Below are 21706 nucleotides of genomic sequence, written 5' to 3'. Positions count from 1 at the left end.
GGCACCAGGGTCCTTCCTTCCCATCATGCCACCTTCCCACTTTCTAACTTGCCCATTTCCATGTTTCTTCTAGGTGTTAGGATAATAATCACACTCAGGTTCCAATCAGAGTGGTGTTTCTCAAACTCTAATGTGCATAAAAATCACCTAAGCATTCTGTGAAAATGTATGTCCTGACGTAGGATGTCTAGGGTATGTCCTGAGATTTTACAGTGTTAACAAGCTCCCAGAACAGATACATGTGCTGGTCTTTAGGGTGAATTTTAAATAGCAAGAAATTAAACTTCTTGTCTCTCTTCTTTATAAACTATACACTCCTTGAAGACAAGAACTATAACTTGCTTATCTCTGGGTAACAGTCATGCATAGTAAATATATTTTAATGGTGAATTTTGCATATACACACTCTAATCATTCTCTGTTCCCTGGGAGAATACCATGTTAGGTTTTTATAAATGCAGAATGAACACTCCAAAACCAAATGTATTTATATGTCTATATACCCAAAATATACTTCTGGCTCTAAAACCATGGTATTGGAATTCCTGTTGCGCAGTCATATTTGAATGCTTTATCCCTAAATGACGGTATTGTAAAGGTCACTGCAGTGAAAAGTAAGTATGAAAAGTCTTGTCTTAGAGAGAAGGAAGATGTGACTAGTACAGTGCCAAAGAATTAATTATTTTAGCTATATATGCCATTATATTTTAAGAATGGATGCCTATAAAATATAAAGAATTAGATAATTAATAAATGTAGTTCAACCAATCTAATATTTTTCCTGGTTTTGAATTTTGAATTGCAAAACTCAACTCTAAGCATTAGGGAAACCAACGTCTTGTATGTCAAAACCTTTTTGGTGTGGAGGTGAAGGAGCTGATAGAGTTTTCTTTTTCTAATTTAATAAATCCCTATATTCTTTTGACTTTCATGCCGAAGACATCTGTCTGTATCAGTGTTTATGTGAAAGGTGGTTCCAGAATGTCCTATAAATGAAGGCATCACTTGAGAACATGAGGAGCACACATACTTTCTTAATATTTTCCTTTTCTGCATCTCTTTCCCCAGATAAACCCATGGTAAAACCCAGTGCAAATAGAAACCCAAATGATCACACAGACTTCTCAGAACCAGAAAGCCCTGTTGCCTTTTGGTGCTTCTTGGCTTTTCCGATTCATTCTCTTTCCCTGTCTCCTTCTCAATCTCCTTTCTCCCTTTTCTCCTCTCTGCCTTAGCAAAAAGGAAAGGAAGATATTGATACTGGAGGCGACCAGGCTCTGGTCAAATAGGAGGTGGAGAAAGATCGTAAAGACTGAGAGACTGACAACTGCTATTTTACTTATTCTGTTAGTATCCATATGCCTGTTAGTATGGAGTTGAATTGTTTCTATGGGAAGTTGTTTTCTGAAATGCTAAGCTTTTTTGGATGTTGATGACTGAAGTACGACAGCTCATATGTACCGCTGAATACTCTGACAGCATGAAAAAATTTACTGGCTCCTGGATGTTTTATCTTAATGTACCTACAAGTGCCACATGGATTACAGTTTCTTTGCACTTAAAAGGTTTCTCGTTGTTGTATAGAAGTGTTGTTTGTTTTCACCTCATGATTTCCTCATCAGGGCTTTTTGCCCCATCACTGAAGTAATTTATTTTCAGAATAAGTCCCAATCACTCTATGTGGTGGTATTTTCATCCATGTGCTTAAAATGGTAAATTGCTTTCTATAAGTTATATTTATAGAATGGAATTCTGTACTGCAAATAAAAACAAAATATATCTGTGCTATTACCAACTCATGTTTTCAAAATTAGGAACAAAAAATATATATGATTCATATTTGGAATATTTATAATCTTAAACAGAGGAATCACTATCCATGTATGCATATCATAATGCTATCAACATATTAGTTGCTCAATGTTTAATGAAAAATGCAATTTTTATTTTCCCAATCCAAACTTTCTAGTGAAGTGAATAATTTCTGGGGTATATAGATAGTAAGATTAAAGAAAATTTCATTTAGAATTATCTTGTCACCATTTGTTTTAAGGATTTGGTAGCACAACTTCTACCCAAGGATCTAGTAATTAAGCTCTCAGATATAAAACCAAAGTGTTCTAAGCAGGAACAGGTTGGCTTGTATCAAGATAAACTAAAATCTGAAACACTCCGTTTCCAAGATCAACTCAGAGAAATAAAAAGGCACTTAGCAAGCCAGGAAATCCTATCCTGTAGGATCACAAAAAAGAACTGGCTATTCAGATTAAAAGATATAGGTTACTGCTTTTTTTCCCCAATATGTCTGAATAGTTTTTATTTATAAAGACACTCCTCATATAGCAGTCTACATCTATATATGCAAGAATACTTACGAAAAAGGTATTTAACATTTCATTGAGTATTGTGGAGAAAAAGAATAAATAATGCTTATAATGTGGCTATAATATAAACTTTATTTCATTCACAAATTTGAGGTAAATTGCTGAGAAGCCAATATGATTTACAATGCAAACAGTTTTATCTTTGCAATATTTAGGCACCAATCAATGTTATTCAATGTTTTCTTTCTGATAGTATAGAAGACTTTTAAAAAATCTTTGTAATAAAACATTTGATGGGCTATTATTAAGCTATCATGTGGAGACCAATTTGATGGAGAATAATTCCAGACCTCTCTGGATGATTTGTGACTGACCTGTTCTCTCTGCTGTGGATCTTTTTGCTAAAGAATTGACAGAGAATTAATTTTCGAAGATGAGAGAGAAAGGGAAGAAAAAGGTGTGTTTGGTCAAAATTAGGCAAATATGACAACAAAAATTTTAAATGTTATGCTGCCGCGTTTGGATCTGGAACTATGCAAGATGAGTAGTTTCTTTAAGAAGTTACCAGGATATTATCTTACAAGATTTCTAGATGACTTTCCATCCATCCATGACTTTCCATCCATCCATCCGTTGCTGAGGCTATTCACGTAGTCTGCAATCCAGCCAATGATTTAAGAGTCCAGGCTGGAATACAGTGTTAGAGAAAGCTTCAAGATTCTTCCTACAGTCAAATTCTATACATTAATACTCATTTCATCACTCTCATTATAACTTACATGAGTGTGTGTGTGTGTATCTATCCACCTATGTATGTATCTCTCTATAATGTTTAGTATTATTATATGTTTGACCTATTGGCAAAGTGAAGCCTAAAAAAGAACCTGAATGGAGAAATTTTAACATAGCGTTATAAAAAGAAAGGAGAGAAGGGGAAGAACCTTCTGATATTAAATTCAACCAAATGGCTCTTCTTTCTCAGCTGGAGCAGCCAGTTAATATTTTCCTCATAAGCATATTTTATCTTCTATAATAAATCACAAGATTCATTAGATATTTGTAGTTAAATAATCTGAACTGGTCCTAGAACTTTCTTATTTCACTTTCTGTCTTCTTCTATGAACTTACACAGCTGTTTAGTTCTTTTGTAAACAGGGAAGGCTAGGCACTCTTGCATAGATCTTTTTAGCATATGAAACATATTGACATGAATATAACATATGTGCCAAAGCAATATTATTCAGCTAACATTTCAACGAAATGTAACATAAAATTTTAAATTACATATTTCTGCCTATATTTGATTCTTGTTTACTGTTTCTGATCCACAAAAAAAGAAGACTTATTATGAAAAATCATCTCTAATATCTTTGCATTTAATATCATAAGAAAAGAATGGTTATTACTAGTTGTTTATCTGCCAATGGCTCTAACTTCACCAGGTGTCAATACAGCAGTTTTAGTGGATCAATACTTTTGATTCATATGGCACGGGTCCAAAACAACACTGACAGACACAGGTATATCAAAACATGGAAAGTAGGATCATTTTGTGTATTGGAGCATCAAGGTAAAAGACAGGTTTACCCTCTGTTTGAAGTGTATTACCTTAAGCAAATCTGTTGCATCTTATTACCTTAGTTTCTTCAAATAGAAGGCACAGGTTCTTTTCCTTCTCAGGGAGAATGGTGTGATTATTCATTACTGGCTCTTCACATTAAAAAATACAATATGTGGTGTGTTAAATTATACACACACACACACACACACACACACACACATATATATATATATATATCTTATTTTCTAAATTCCCATTAATTTTTAAGATTTAACTCTTGTTCTCAGGAATAGAAGCATCTTCTACTAAAATGTTTTAGAAATGTCTTTGGCCACTTCTTTATTGTATAAATATGTAGACTGTCAAGACCCTAATTGAAATGCAATGTTGCCTCTCTCTTTATACTTGCATAACTGGATATTCCACTAGAATTTAATTCTGATAACACTATGAATGACTGCAAATCTCTTCATACATCCTTAAACAATATGTCCTTTCATTACTACAATTGTCTACATAAACAAATACCTTGGAGTAGAACATAAGAGGGTCTTGCAGGTTGAACAGGTCCTAGAAGTCAAAGGACATAGCTCTTTTGTCCAAAATGTTAGTATCAATTTTCAGATGTTGGGTACAAACTGAATAAGGAAGAAAAATTAGATAGGAGCATTGAGTATTTATTATGTCAACTGCATATAAATTTCAGATTAAGATCCATGTCATTTTTTGAGGTAAAGCAACCTCTGATTCATGTGTGTGTCCTCTGTACAGTAATATTTTTACTTTTCTTACCTTACCTCAAAATTAAAAAAAAAAACACACCAAAAACATATTGCAATCTGAGCCAGGACACGAGGAGGGGTGAGGAAGTGATACCAACTAAGTACCTGACTCCCTGGGAAGGGGAGGTCAGTGGTCTGTCTACACACAAAAGTACTAAAGGGGGGACACTAGGATATTAGATATTTTGCAATATGCTGTAAAAGCTTCCTTAGTAAAGTGTTGCTGTAATCTAACCTATCTTCTTCTTTTTTATTATTATTAAAGGTGAAGTACTGGCTGGCTTCCTTGCTTACATGACTATTCAGAAGGTATCAGTGTTGTTGAAGTAAGCCGTGCTGGTTATCATTTAGCTCCTGCCCTTCCTAGAGGGGACTTGACCAAAAAAAAGGGAATTTTAGATAAATGAAATTTATGCACTGGAGTTTACTTTAAAGAATGATTTAGAGAGGGATGGTTGGGTGGCTCAGTCGGTTGAGTGTCCGACTTTGGCTGAGGCCATGATCTCATGGTTTGTGGGTTCGAGCCCCGCTTTGGGCTTTGTGCTGACAGCTCAGAGCCTGGCGCCTGCTTCAGATTCTGTGTCTCCCCCTCTCTCTGCCCCTCCCCTACTCGTGCTCTGTCTCTCTCTGTCTCTTGATAATAAATGTTAAAAAAATTAAAGTGCGATTTAGAGAAAGAAGGTCCATTTGGAGAAGATCTTTGTGATTTCCTTAATAATCATCCCTCAGGTTTTACTGGCTTTAAGGGATTTTATATTGCTCTATTTGAATGTCACTTAAGTATTTCTAGCATCAATGGACTTAAGAAGTAAAAGTTTTTTAAATGTACCAGGTTTAGTAATTTAAAAAAAAAAAAAAAGCTCCATTCATTTCTCGTTAGCAATCATTTGAATAACAGGAATTTTTTCCAAAAAGATCCATGCAGATTAATTGGATAATTTTGAGGGAAGAATTGAAATGGCAATTCAACTTCAGCTTCAATCAGAAACTCCATGACTCTTTCGCCTGATCATTGTTGCTCCATAGGGTTTTTAGCTTGTTAAGGAGCCTCTGGTGCCATTACACAATTTTGTGCTGTGTAAAAGCAGGGACCCCAATGTTTGGGCAATTCTACAATCTGACTAGAGTTTCTGGTTTGCTTCCTGGAAGGAGCTTTGTTACACCTAAAGTGAAGTGGTTTAATGAAACCCCATTGCTTGTGGCTAAAGGGCTTCCTGTGTCTAGTTAGAACATGGAGAGGAGGTGAATTGAGACCCTTCTCACTATGCCCCAGGGAAGCATTGTTACCATCCGGGAGAATTTGGTTTCTGGAGTTTTCCTCAGCACAGATTCCATACTGTGTTATCCATTGCCAGGGGGATAAAAGGGGAGGTTTTCGAAGAGAATTGATACCATGATTCTCATATGAACAATGCTTCATGTGATAGGCATGACCAATCTAAAGATAAGTATTTCAAAAGGAAAGAAAAAGTTAATTCTATTCTATGGGGTAAAGCATAACAAGACCAGGAAGACATTAGAACTTGGATGAATTTGTATCATGGGTATTAATTCATAACTATAACAATACTAACAGCAACAAAATACTCCCATCAGTTATTAGAGCCCATTTGTGAAAAGCTACTTCAGATTTGTGCATTTGCAGTCTCTTATTTATCAGTGAAACTCTTGGTTTTTCATAAGTTTTTAATCTTGTCCAACCACTCCCCATCTGAATAAGCTAAAACACATATACACTTGCACACACACACACACACACACACACACACACACACTTGTTTTCAGAAGTATTTGAGGGTTCACACATAAAAATGATTTAAATATGTGGGTGTTACATTTCTCTTAGGCTAATATTTCACAATTTCACTAAAGCAGTCCTTTAATTTATTCCACCAAATCCTAGCAAACTAGCCTAAGTAGTCCAAAATGAATGTATAGAAAATCTCCAAAGCATTACAGATTTCTTCATCAGGAAGTACTTTTAATTTTTTTTCTATTTTTTTAATGGTTATTTATTTTTGTGAGAGAGAGAGAGAGAGAGATAGAAAGTGGGTAAGGGGCAGAGAGAGGGAGACATAGAATCTGAAGCAGGCTCCAGGCTCTGAGCTGTCAGCACAGACTCCAATGTGGGGCTCGAACTCACAAACTGGAAGATCATGACCTGAGCCGAAGTTGGATGTTTAACCCACTAAGCCACCCAATCACCCCATTAGGAAGTACTTTTAATAATTATTCTAATTTTTAAATAACATTTGACTCCAGTCTAATTCAGACCCATTGAATGTGAACTGATTATGACTGAATATAACTGATTGTTCTGTCTTTAGCAACCAGTTACATTAATGAATGGCTTTATGAAGTTGTCCCTCAGTTCATCTGCACTTATACTGAAAATACAGTTGTTACCTTGTTAATCACATAGTCATAAATGTACTGTCTTACTTTCTTCTGACTTATGAGCATAGACACAAGAAAAAATCTAGAAACTGATAAGGGTTTGAAAGTCTCCTTTATATTCTTTAGTAATAGACACTATGTTGGTCAGGGCACATTTTCCAAAGCACCCACATGTCTACCTCTACTCAGATGTCAATAGGATATATGATGATTACCCCTTTGTGATAAACAGTGAGGAGACTAGATTCAAGGAAAGTTATACCAAGTTGTCATATTTCTTTCCAAATAACGTGAAAATATGTACAGTCAAATTTGACCTCAGTCAGTTCTAACTCTCCCATTCAGCATGCTAGCTGGGAAGCATGCCTTCAGAGTTTCACTTCTCAGAACTCCCTGTTCATTTCTAACATTTTGACTTATTCAACTCAAATAATGAGTCAAAAATCAAGAAGCAATTAAACTGAGTGCAATTAAATTTAGTATGCCAGTCTTTCATTCAGGTCAGAGCATAAATGAAAATTAAAGAAAGTGCCAAATTTGATTATTTGAACAAGATAAAACCTAAAATTTTAACTGCAGTATAATAATTTAAACCTCAAACTCTTATAGAAACAGTGTTTTGAAGTATTAGAATAATTCTTTTCTTTTTAGAAAAATAAAAGCTTTCAAAGTAAGAATAATTTCATATTTTTCTTTCCTGTCCAACTCTGCTCTACTTTGTACCCCATATGGCTGGTTATCTCCCCTTCAGAACTCTTCCAGATTGGTCTTACAATATTTTCATCTTTTCATATGTTAACATGACAAATATCTGTCCCCATTTTCCATAGTCAGCTGATGTCAGATGCAACCTTTCTTTTTTTTTTTTTTTTTTACTGTATAATATCTAAAATATTTTTTTATTTATATATGAAATTTATTGTCAAATTGGTTTCCATACAACACCCAGTGCTCATCCCAAAAGGTGCCCTCCTCAATACCCATCACCCACCCTCTCCTCCCTCCCACCCCCCATCAACCCTCAGTTTGCTCTCAGTTCTCAACAGTCTCTTATGCTTTGGCTCTCTCCCACTCTAACCTCTTTTTTTTTTTTTTTCCTTCCCCTCCCCCATGGGTTCCTGTTAAGTTTCTCAGGATCCACATAAGAGTGAAACCATATGGTATCTGTCTTTCTCTGTATGGCTTATTTCACTTAGCATCACACTCTCCAGTTCCATCCACGTTGCTACAAAAGGCCATATTTCATTTTTTCTCATTGCCACGTAGTATTCCATAGTGTATATAAACCACAATTTCTTTATCCATTCATCAGTTGATGGACATTTAGGCTCTTTCCATAATTTGGCTATTGTTGAGAGTGCTGCTATGAACATTGGGGTACAAGTGCCCCTATGCATCAGTACTCCTGTGTCCCTTGGATAAATTCCTAGCAGTGCTATTGCTGGGTCATAGGGTAGGTCTATTTTTAATTTTCTGAGGAACCTCCACACTGCTTTCCAGAGCGGCTGCACCAATTTGCATTCCCACCAACAGTGCAAGAGGGTTCCCGTTTCTCCACATCCTCTCCAGCATCTAGAGTCTCCTGATTTGTTCATTTTGGCCACTCTGACTGGCGTGAGGTGATATCTGAGTGTGGTTTTGATTTGTATATAATACCTTCTTTATCTACTGTTTTCAGAAAAAAAAAAAAACACAAAAACTAATCCACTTTAATACATTTTCTTTATATCCTTCTAATTTGGAGCTTTTTGGTGGTGTAGGTGGATATATCTAAGTCCTTACAAATTGGAATTTATAGCCCACCAAGGCGGAAAGAAACTTACCTCTTAACTTCGTAAAAGCATTGAGAGACCCTGACATATTATATTCAAAGCAGTAAATGAAAGACTAATAACTTATTTTCAATAGTTATAATGGAGACCAAAAAACAGTGATATGACACTTTTTCTAAGTGATCCCATCTAGATTTTATAAACACAGAAAACATTCCTCAGAAATGAAGTTTCCACTTAGATTCAAAAGCTGAGCAGACCCATATTAAAGAAATATCTCAGGAAGTTCTTCAGAAAGACAAAAGCAAGGGTGTGCAGGGAGAAATATAAAATAAAAAGAGTGAAAATATGGGTAAATCCAAATGAATGCTGACTATCTAAATCATTAATACTAATATCTTATGGGGTTTAAAATATGCTTATCTACATATAAGTCCCCAATACTAAAAATTGTAAAACACTACTGAAAGAAGTTAAAGAAAAATTAAACAGAGGAATATGCCCTCTTTACCAATTAGAAGACTCCTATTGTTTTGTCTGTTGTTACTCAAGGTGACCTCAAATTCGCTAGAATCCCCATAAAAATTCCAGATTTTTTTCTGTGGAAATTTAAAAACTGATTCTAGTGTTTCTATGGAAACGCTGTCAAAGTAACCATGCAGAAGAAGAATAAAGCTAGAAGGTACACACTACCAGATATCAAGACTTACGATAAGATTACAGTAATTAAGACTCTATTGGTATTAGGTATTAGGCACAAGGATTGGCACAAAGCCACTGCCACAGTTCTGGAGGGGAAGTATATCTTTACCGATAAATGGTGGTGAACTAATTGGGTAACTGCTTGAAAAACATGAATTCTTACCTGCTTTACAACAAAAACAAAAATCAGTTCAGAGTGTATGATCCATATAGAAATGTGGAAACTAAAAAGTCTAAATTTTCTAGAAGGAAACGGGCAATGATCTTAATGACTTTGAGATAGGCAAATATTTCTTATACAAGATATAAAAAACTAATCATTAAAACAAAATTAGATAAATTAATAGAGTGAAAGCAAGTCAGAAACTAGGAAAACATATTTCAAATATCTGCCAACAAAGGACTCAAATTCATAGCATGTTTGGGATTCCATAGGGGAAAAAAAGAACCCAGACAACTCAGTTTTAAAATGGTCAAGAGAATAGACACTTAACAAAAATATCCAAATGGACAATAAGCATATTAAAACATATTCAGCATTATTACTAAATAGGGAAATGAAAACTAACCCCCCAGTGTTATGCTACGACATACAAGAATAACTAAAGTAAAAAGGATGGGCAATACCAAATAATGGGAAAAATGGGTCAATTCTAAATTAACATATCATTGATAGGAGAGAAAACTGGGAGTACAATTTGGTCCAAACCCTTTTGAAGTCTCTTTGGCAGTGTCTAAAGCTAAACATGCACTCAGTCTGCCATCCAACAATTTCACTCCTATGTGTATTCCCATTGGAAATGAGTGCTGATATCCACCATTATATATCTATATACAGATATAGATATATAGGTATAGATATATAGATGTAGATATGGGCATAGACATAGATGTAGATAGAAGATAAATAGCTAGAGTAATATACATATACATACATACATATGAATATGCAATCACAACACTGGAAGAGGCTTCTGGGCAAGAAAGATGAAGGACATATCATTAACTGTATAGATGGAAAAACTGAGGCAATGAAAAGTAAGGAGTTAGATCCTGAATACTGGATGTCTGTGGAATCAGGGACAAAGGCAAGTTCTGCCAGACGGTGAGTGACATGAATACAGAAACAGCAGTGGTTCTGCTTTCCAATGGCCTTGGTCCTGGCCCTAGGAACAGAGCTCAATGATATATTATTAGATGCATGAAACAACAAATTATCTCTTTATGCCTACAAACCCCAAATTTAAGCTTGTAGAAGAAATAGAGGCAAGATGAGGCCAGAACAACTCAAGGTGAAAGTGGGAGGGCGGTAGTAATAATTTTCCTATTCCATCTATCCTGTGTTCCACTATAAGATGTCCCCAACAAGGGCAATAAAAAGAGGGTAAGGTGGAACAAATGTATTGTCTATGTGGGTGGAGAAGGTGGTTCACATCTCTTGTTTAAACCATATTAAAATATGTGGGGGAAAACCCTATCTGAAACCAAATTGTTTACAGTAATTCTCTCAGGGAAATACTTTAAATGTTGTATATTTCTGTAGTGATGAAACTGTTGATAAGAAGCACTTTTAGGTTTCATACAAGTAGTAATAAAAAAATTCTCAAAAGACTAAAATATATGTAGAATTTTATGATAGCAAGAGCAAAAAAAGCAGAAAAAGGATAAATGGTACTAAAATGTTTTAAATGTTCTAAGGTCCTTAACATTGTCTGGAAAGTAAAAGTATCAATTTACATTAGTCTTTAATAAGTCAGGATGAATATGGTAATATCTAGAAGAACCATTAAAAGAGTGGTAAAAAATGAATATAAGTAATAGCATAGGAGAAACTGAATAGTAAATAGTACTCAAACTTTCCAAAAGAAGGCAAGAAAGGAAAAAGAAAATGTGCTCAGAAGAGTTAGGACAAATAGAAAACAAAGAGTAGATTAAACCCAAATATATCAGTGGAATTATTGGAGTATATGGTATTTCTGGTTTTTTAGGTTTTTTTTTTTTAATTTATTTATTTTGGGGTGGGAGGGGCAGAGAGAGAGGGAGAGACAGAATCCCAAGTAGGCTCCCCACTGTCAGCACAGAGCCCAACATGGGGCTCAGTCTCACGAACCATGAGACCATGACCTGAGCCAAAATCAAGAGTCAGATGCTTATCTGACTGAGCCACCCAGGCTCCCACATTTTTAACTTTTGATAAACCTCCACACTGTTTTCCAAGTGACTGTACCAGTTTACATTCCCACCAGCCATGCATGAAGTTCATTTTTCCATATCCTTGTCACTTTCTTGTCTTCTTTATTTTAGCCACTTTAACAGGTATAAGGTGACATCTCATTTTGGTTTTGATTTGCAGTTCCCTGATGATGTTGACCATCTTTTCATGTGTCTGTTGGCAATACTATATGGTTTCGCTCATATATGGCACCTAAAAAAATCAATAAACAAACAAAAAGCAGATTCAGACATGTAAATACAGAGAACTAACTGTATGATTTCCAGAGGGGTGGGGTGGAAAGTGGGCAAAATGGGTGAAGGGGAGTGGGAGATACAGACTTCCAGTTATGGAACGAATAAGTCAAAGGAATAAAAGCCTATAAATATACATATAAGTAAAATAAATAAAAGGAATATAGTCAGTGATATAATAATAGTGTTTGTCTGGTAACCGATGTAGTTACACTTGTGGTGAGCATAACATAATGTATACAGAAGTTGGATCACCATGTTGTACACCTGAAACTAATGCAACATTGTGTCACTATACACAAATAAAAAATTTAAAAAAATATATGTCAGTAGTTATATTAAATTGAGTGAACTTACTAGACTCATTAGAATCTATTTAACTAGATTTAAAAAACCTATATGCTGCTTACAGAAGACACGTATTAAATATAAGTTTGTAGAAAGTTTAAAAGAGAAAGGCTATAAAAAGACTTACCATGAAAATACCAAAGAAAGTACAACTGGTATAACTATATTTATATCAAACAAAGTAAACTTTAAGACAAGTGGTATTTCTAGAAATAAAGAAATTTCATAATAATTAAAGTCAATCCATAAAGAACATTTTTAAATTTTAAATCTTATGCTCTTATACAAATAAAGAATTCTTTGTGAATAGACTTCTTGGCAAAATGTTAATAAATAATATGGGTGCCTGGATGGCTCAGTTGGTTAAACATCCCACTTCAGCTCAGGTCATGATCTCATGGTTTGTAGGTTTGAGCCCTGCGTTGGGCTCTGTGCTGACAGCAGGCCTGGAAGCCTGCCTCAGGTTCTGTGTCCCACTCTCTCTGCCCCTCCCACACTCGTGGTCTGTCTCTCTCTCAAAAATAAACATTAAAAAATTAATAATAATAAATTATAAAATGGTAAAGATCCAAGATTCTTTCTTGTGAAATACACTAGTTGGGCAAGGTGGGTATGTTTCCTAAGCAGAGTATTTTTTTCCATTTGTGGATTCAAAGCTATGCTCCTGAAAATAGAGGCTGGCATTCTTCTCAGTGCCAGATTCATTTTATAAATATATGATTGTCTCACCATATTGATTATAAGATCTTTGGATATGGGTCTTGTTTTTTTTTGTTTGTTTGTTTGTTTTAATTTTTTTTTCAACGTTTATTTATTTTTGGGACAGAGAGAGACAGAGCATGAACGGGCGAGGGGCAGAGAGAGAGGGAGACACAGAATCGGAAACAGGCTCCAGGCTCTGAGCCATCAGCCCAGAGCCCGACGCGGGGCTCGAACTCACGGACCGCAAGATCGTGACCTGGCTGAAGTCGGACGCTTAACCGACTGCGCCACCCAGGCGCCCCTGGGTCTTGTTTTTAATTGTATCTTTTGCATCACATAGCAGACTACTTACAAGTAATGCATGTTCAAAAAATAATAGCTGATTGACTAAATAGGTGGAAGTTTGGGGCATCTTCCATGAGATCTGCCATCTTTCTCCTGCCATGGAGCCTTTAAAATCTCTGTTTTGTAATAATTAACTGTGATTAGACAACATGTTAGGTGATTAGACATCATATTATGGATGAATAGGTTATATTGATTGGCCATTAAAACATCCAGAAATTAGAAAGGGCTTAGTTAGCTTATAAGTACAAAATTTATTTCCAAAGCTACTTTTTCTATTTCCTTGCATGTAATATCCAATACAATAATTATTGTTAATTTTTATATGTGTTTTCTATGTTCACTAAGCATAGGAATTATAATTAATGTTCAGTCAGAAGTTTATAGCTATTCTGCAACTTGTGTATCTCTAATGTCTCCCTCTCAAAAGGCCCTTTCTTAGTATATAAACCCAATAAAGTCATACCCCCAAAACAAAAACTGAAAAAAATAAAACAGCAAAAACAACAATAAAACCTTAGTTTTTAACCCACTTTTCTCAGGAATTTTTCATCTACTTGGGGGGAAGGGGAGGGAGGGAGTTCGTATTCCTTGTCTCTTTGTCACCCCTTGAAGCTTTGCCATCCAGATTCTGTTTCCAACAGTGTTATTGCCCACCTTCCTAAGCTCCTATATTTTTAGTCTTCTCCTTAACCGAACTATCCCTCGAAACTCTCCCCTAATTCCCACTGCCCTAATGTTTCCTTAGATGCCAATTTTACTCTATTTTTTAGTTTACTAGAAAATCTCTTTTCCCTTTGTCTGGTCCTTCTAGGTAGGCAGACTGCAGAGTTGAAGATAGAATTCTTGTTTCTTCTGGCCCTTCATAGATTCTGTGACCTCATCAGTCCCTGGTAGCCTTATGTATTTCTTTCTATGTGAATGGTTCCCAAGTGTGACTTATAATCCTGCACCTCTCTCTGCCTGCTAAACACTGCCATCTGAATGTCTTACTAATTAATTACCAAAATCTATTCCTTCTACCCTTTAAAATACATCAGGAATAATTATCATTTTTCCCCCAGTGTCCCTACTTTAATCTACCTCAAATCTCATATATCTCTCATGTAATCTAATATAAAAGTTACTTACTGGGGCACCTGGGTGGCTCAGTTGGTTAAGCATCTAACTTCGGCTCCGGTCATGATCTCACAGTTCGTGAGTTCGAGCCCTGCATCGGGCTCTGTGCTGGCAGCTCAGAGCCTAGAACCTGCTTCGGATTCTGTGTCTCCCTCTCTCTCTGCTCCTCCCCTGCTCACACTCTGTCTCTCTCTCAAAAATAAATAAAGGTAAAAATTTTTTTTTAAAGTTACTTATTATTCTGTCCGTTAGCCCTTCATCTCCAAACTAATGTCAGTAGAGCTTCATTTCTCTAGGTGATTTTTTAAAGAGATTTTAGTATTTTAAAAAATTATTTTAATGTTTATTTATTTTGAGAGCGACAGAGAATGGGAGAAGGGTCAGAGAGAGAAGAGAGAGAGAATCCCAAGCAGGCTCCATACTGCCAACATAGAGCTGAACACGGGGCTGGATCCCACAAACCATGAGATTATGACCTCAGCCAAAATCAAGAGTCAGATGCTCAACTGACTGAGCTACCCAGGTGCCCATGATTTTTTTTTTAAATGGGAAACTCATATCAAGAGATATTCCTTGAAGAAAAAAAAAAACAACTTACGGTCAAAATATTTGAGTAAGGTGTGTTAGAACCTGTTTGAGAAGAATAATGAATATTAGGACATGAAGGGTGTAGGAAGTAATATCTTTAAGAATCTAGTCTTGGGGCGCCTGGGTGGCGCAGTCGGTTAAGCGTCCGACTTCAGCCAGGTCACGATCTCGCGGTCCGTGAGTTCGAGCCCCGCGTCAGGCTCTGGGCTGATGTGTCAGAGCCTGGAGCCTGTTTCCGATTCTGTGTCTTCCTCTCTCTCTGCCCCTCCCCCGTTCATGCTCTGTCTCTCTCTGTCCCAAAAATAAATAAACGTTGAAAAAAAATTTTTAAAAAAGAATCTAGTCTTGAATCATGTATTTATTGTGTAGAATACACTGAGGCAAAAGCTGTGCTGGGGCTGGTAAAATGGCTTCTTCTTGCTCTTTGTCGTCAGCAGGTCCAACCCTCCTACCTCAGCCCTCCAAGACTCTCACTCTGCCATACATCACAGTCCATTCCATATGTCATCATTTCTTAGGAGAGAATAATCTTCTTCATTCATCTTTTCTTTTTCCATGATGCCTAACATGATCGACTCTACCCATAAATAGTCAATGAAAGTTTCACAATTTGGGGGGTAAAGTTCCTTCATAGATTAATTGAAAGAGTAATACCTTATTGTTTTTGAAACTTGGGGTTGTTTCATTAATATTGAGCAATCTAGGTATCATTCCTGACTTTTTCCATGAAAGTGTCAGACATTTTGAAAAGCTCTTAATCCAGACCACCAAGAAAGCACAGTATAAATTTCAGGACGTTGAATAGTTTCATACTGAACTAAATGAGTTAAACCTACTCCCAAAGCACCTAAAACTCTGGAAAGACGTGATTTACTTACTCTCATGAACTCATTAATTAAGTGCTCACGATACCCTAGGCTTTTACCAAAAATAGAGATGATTCAGTCTTTTTCCGAAGAGACCATCTTTACTTTCTATCTAACTGTTATTATTAGAACACACATGCGGCTTATTGGTATCTGCCACCCTTTGGGGACAGTGAAGCACACCACAAAGAGAAAATATTGGCACAATGATTGTCTTCAGCTAAAATTGCCTAAGAAACAGAAGTTGCTGTCGAATAGGTTGATGTGTGCTGGCAGAGTTACGTGAGAAGTCTGAATTGCCTCTTCCTGCATTATGTCTAGCATGTCAAGCACTCCGTTTCAGAGGGCTAGATCTGGTATTCTATCACGCCTTTTCTAATTAGCTCTAGGTAGCCCAAAGCAACAAGTTTCCTGATGGTAATACCATGAGTGTGGAAGCAAATATGTTAATATGATGACTTTTCTAAGAGAAGTAATGTCTGTTAGGACACTAGAGAGGTTTCTGATTCCTCCTAAGCTGTGACATGACATTTCTGTTTATCTACTGAAGATACCGTTTATATGCTATGGATTGACAGTGCCTTTTTTTTTGGAGAGACTAAAGCTTTTCTTATATGAGCATCTTTAGCTTTTCAATGGAAATCAAATCAGTTGGGAAAATGAGGTTAATTTTTCAGTCTTGAACATGAGAAATTAGATATGCAATCTAGCTGAATTCCTAATGGAATCTGTGACTCTAAATCTTTTTATGCCATTACCTATTTATTGCAGAGCTATGGGGAATAGGAAAGTTTAAATGCTTCAGCCATTTCTTTTGAAAAACTTTCTTGTGCATTTTAAATCCATGGAATCGCAGGGGAAGGAAAATAATCCTCCTGTAAATTAAGTCATGATGGTCTTGATGATCGGGTCAGACCAGCTGATAAGCTCTCTGTAGGAATGCAGCACAGCAATCGACTGTCATAAAGATTAACATCCATTTGCTTGGCTAATGAGTGCCACATGCACAGCATATCCAAAGCTCAAGCTTTAAAAGGTTGTATCCATTTTTATCATCACATCTGGAAGCACATCCAGTGTGGTATACAGCTGCATGACTGATTTTCATGTTTGTGGTTTGTAATCAGTCTCGTTAATTTTTAGTCATATTCCATATATGCTAGTGTACTTGGAAATATATATTATTGGACAGCTGGAAAAGTTTCACTTTTCAGGTGTTGATAAATGCATTTCAGCACTCTTTTTCTTTCTCTTTGGCCTTGAATGGTTCTCTCTTGTTTGACTTGCATAATATCTTACAAAAGTGATCCCTTCATAGGAGACAGTGCAATAAAGGTTTGCACAGGGATTGCTTTAAATAGGCATTTTCAATTACAGAAAAGTCACATGACCCCATTGGGTCTTTTTTACTACTATTAAAGTGACGGAGAAAAAAGGAAATGCATTCACAATGTTAAATGTTTAAAATTAGCCTTGGCTATATTTTGCTTTGAAATACCTGCATGTGTACTTTTAAAGATGTCTGAATGATGTGTCATGTTATGTTGAGTATCTTCTTTCAAAATAAATCCTGCCCCTCAAGGATATCTATATCCAAAGTAGCTATGCCGTAATGTAGACTATAATAGCCCTTCTGTGCTAAGAAGAACAGGGATAGAAATAGATACTGTATGACTAAATGCTGATTGACAGCTCCATCACAGACATGGTACTTCTTTAGCTAAACTGCAATAAAGAGACTTCATATCACACCATTCAACAGATAATAAAATAGCATAAACAGATGTAACCTTGTGGAAAAAAATTGTCTACTCGATTATAGTGATAACAAATTGTACACTTTTTAAATATCTTAGATAAAGATCACAAACGTAAGTGTTGATTCACAAGGCAAACTTCATTCTCATTATCCTTTTAAATGTTGTTGCTAATAGAAAATAACATTATATCTGGATACTCTCTAAATACGTGAAGGCAAAATATTTTCTTAGGATATACACATTTTTTAAATGTAAATGCTGATTGAAATATATCCAAGTTCCAGATTGGAGATAGTTTAAAAGCTCCTACAGAATGAAACTGCTTTCAAACCAGAGTTTACTGTGTTGGTATATTACTGGGTAGAGTTGGGGGAGATCTGAAGAATTCTTGTTATCAGAAATTTTATAAGAAATAAATAGGACGCTTTCAAAAGCAAAGACCTTTGCTACTCACAGAATCACACAGGACAATGAATGGCGTCATTAATATGAATAGGATAGATACATCTAAATGTGCCCTTGGAATCATGGAGTCCTCAAGAACTCCTCAGTTTCAAGAACTTGTATAAAAATTAATAAACTAAAAAATAATTTGAGTATTGCTGACCATCCTTAGTCATTTTGTAACATATACAGTATATATACTTTTGAAGTTATTTCCCTTTGATTTATTTTAATTCTATTGTTATTACTCCTAATGACTGCATCTCTAACACCATTAAGAATTACTGCTGGCTGAATTATGACCCACATGCTCTGTATAAGTCATCTTTCATCCAAATTGATGAGAGATGTGATGCCAAACACATGTGATTATGTCTATTTCTGACTTCATTTCAATTTGATGGCATTACTTTTCCATGATCTTTTTGCTAATGCTGAATATTTTTTTTAAACTGAATTTAACAAGTTAAAAGGTTAAAATTCCTATCTGTGTTGATCCACAGGAGGTAACTGAATTGAGATACTCTCAGCAATAGAGCAGAAGGGAGTGTAATTAATGGCATCCACACAGAATCCTTGGGACATATAGAGTTTCTGAATCTCTGAATCCAGCAATGCTGTCAGTGTTTTGGCTGACAGCCTATAACCCCCTTTTAACCTGAGCCCAGCTTACTCAGCAAGCTATGGCAAATGACTGCTGAGCTGTTACTTTCTTATTTCAAAATACACCTCCAGTTGAGAGAGGGACATGCTCTTTTACATATGGTATGGGATTTTGTTTGGGAACTCAGTTTTCTGTTATGAGTTTTTTAAAGAAATGTGCAGCAGCAGCAGTGGCAAAAAAAAAAAAATACATCAGAAACTTTGGAAAGGAAGGAAGGAGGGTGAACTCACGGAAAGTGATGCCATCCTTGTTTTGGCCAGGCACAGAGAAGTTGAGAACACTCTGTAGGTGGGCCAACAAAATCTATCATTTAGGACGGGACTACAGAGTTCTGAGCTAGAGCCTGTAACGCCTGTAACACCACCACCACTCAAAGCTAGACAGAGCAGCTTTATGCTACTCTCCCATACACTGATATAGCCAAAGAAGCAGTAGTTGAGGGTTGGTGAAGAAAGGCAGGGATTATAAGGACACTGCGTATGAGAGGGTACATAAGGAAGAAGGAGGAGAAGTGACGAAAGTGAGGAGCGATCTCCTAAGGAGTGATGATTACAAACACAATGACCACGCATTCCCCCACACTCTGGGAAGCACCTATGCTTCCAAACCTAATTGCTGAATTGAGTCAGGCAGAACATTCAAAGAGTGTACTTCATTCAGTCGGTCATCATTCATTCACGCTACAAATATTTATTGAGAACAACCTGTGTTTAAGACACCATTGTAATACTGTGGATATAGTGCTGAATAAGATGAAGACCTTGCCCACAAACATACAATCTAGTCAGGAAGCAAACAATAAACAAGTAAATATACACTATACTTCAAGCAGTCTCAAATGCTATTAAGAAACATAAAAGAGGATAATGATACTGACCATCTCCAGCGGGGAAGGCAGACACTATTTCCTAATTGGCTGATCCGTGAACACCTATCTGAGGAGCTAGAATATGAACAGAAATGTAAAAGAGGTTAGGCAGTGAACCATGTAAAGATCTGAGGAAGAATTTTCAGGAAAGAGGGAATAGCAAATACAAAGGACCTAAAGTAAAAGAAAGTTTGGCAGCTAGCATTAAAGCAAAGAGTGGGATCTAAGTAGAGAATGAATGAAAATCATGGTAGAAAATTGGGCAAGGGGATCCCAGAGGTTTTCATAAGCCATGGCAATGGGTTTGGCTTTTATCATGAGTGGGATGAGAAACCATTAGTAAGTTCTCTGTAGAGGAGAGATATAAAATTGGTTTAAATCTTTAAAATGATTCCAAGGATTCTGGTCTGAGCAAATGGATGAACAGCAGCATTATTTGCTGAGGTGAGGAACGGTGTAGAGGAACATGTTACAGAGGAGGGTGGGGAAAGGTGATAAAGTTCTCATTTAGATGAAGTATGTGATGTGCATTAGACAACAGAAAGGGAATATTAAGTTGGTAATTGAATATAAAAGTCGAGATCCTTGGGGAGAAGTCTGCACTGGCAGAAAAGATTTAGACAACATCAGCATTTAGATGATATATTTAAGGTCATGGGATTAGAAGAGATTGTAGAATGACTGTAGATAGAAAAGAGAATATCAAGAACTGAGTCAGATCTCTCTAACATAAAGAAGAGGAGCCTATAAAGAAAATGGAGAAAAATCAGTAAGGAAGGAGGAAAAGGACCAGTGTGGTGTCTCATGAGTTAAGAGAGTATGTCAATAATGAGGCAGTGGGCCACCCGGTCACATTCTGCAAAGAGATCAAGTGTGAGGTGGGCTGAGAGTAGATCATCAGATTTGGAAAATGAAAGGTATCAATGATGTCCTTGAGAAGGTTTCAGTGGGAAACTATGGGCAAAAGCCTGACTGGAGAGGCTGAGGAAAGAATGGAAAATAAAGATGTGATAAAAACAACATTGGAGCTTTACTTTCCTCATTAATAAAAAGCAGAATTTGATCCAAATAATATGAGATTTCTATTATCTTGACATTTTTCATATTTTTATCATGAGTTTGAGCTCTTTTTATGTCTGCCATTTTGTCAAACCCTAAATTTCTGGTTCATTTTATTCTCTTCCATTGCAATTAAATGAGAGAAAAAAGTTATTGGACATTAGCAGTTTCCCCCCAGAACTAATTTTTCAATTTCAGAGGTCAGGTGACATCATAAAATTTATCTAATATAGCCTAAGAGGAGTTAATGAGATGCCTTTCACTTCTGATCCAAAATAGACAGTGCTTTCCATAATAAGACATTTCATAGTTATCTAGAAGACATTCCTATCTTGGTAGTACAAATATTCAAGTCGGTGAATTATATTCTATGGAAAGAATAGAATGAAAACCTCTTGTCTAGGCATTTCTGCTCTATATTCAAAGCTGGAAAACAAACACACAAAACACACACAAAACTCCACAACTCTGGCCAGTCAAGCAATGGTTGCATTATTACTACTATTATGCCTACTATGACGACGACTACTACTATGACCCCTAGTACTACCACAATCACTAATGATAATGAGTAAATCAGGCTAGAGGGATTTGATAAGTGTGGTCTAACTTCAACGGAATGGAAAGTGAATCACAAGCAATGCTTTAGTGCAGTATTTACCCATGGTGCATGTGACCCCAAATCTGTCAACATTAAGCTATGGCTTCTATTAAGCAGATGGAATTAGGCTGCTGGAAGGAGGTCTGTGATAGATAAGAAGTATATATTTGGTCTTTGTCCCTGTTTCTGGTATAGAACTAAATAACACCTTTGGAATACCGTAAGTGATGAAAGCCACAACTCTTTATTTTGTTATGTGAATGAGGGGACTTTTGGAAGCACCTAAGGATGGGGACTGGTTAGCCTAAGAACTAACCTTGTGAATAGAGGGTTGAAAC

At 36.2% G+C, this 21706-nt stretch overlaps 1 long non-coding RNA gene across 1 annotated transcript in view; it reads left to right on the top strand.

Annotated features, from left to right (window-relative positions):
- The first annotated feature begins 4943 nt into the window (after positions 1–4943).
- LOC121031601 (uncharacterized) overlaps positions 4944–21706 on the top strand; it is a 170058-nt gene continuing 153295 nt past the window's right edge. The window contains exon 1 of the long non-coding RNA XR_005790797.1: positions 4944–4993. This is a non-coding gene — a long non-coding RNA (uncharacterized LOC121031601). The remainder of the gene's footprint in view (positions 4994–21706) is intronic.

This window comes from Herpailurus yagouaroundi, unplaced genomic scaffold (assembly GCF_014898765.1).
Source record: "Herpailurus yagouaroundi ecotype Mexico unplaced genomic scaffold, PumYag 141, whole genome shotgun sequence".
NCBI classification, from domain to species: domain Eukaryota; kingdom Metazoa; phylum Chordata; class Mammalia; order Carnivora; family Felidae; genus Herpailurus; species Herpailurus yagouaroundi.
The sequence above is the reverse complement of the archived record's forward strand: the minus strand, read 5'-3'. Positions and strand labels throughout refer to the sequence as shown.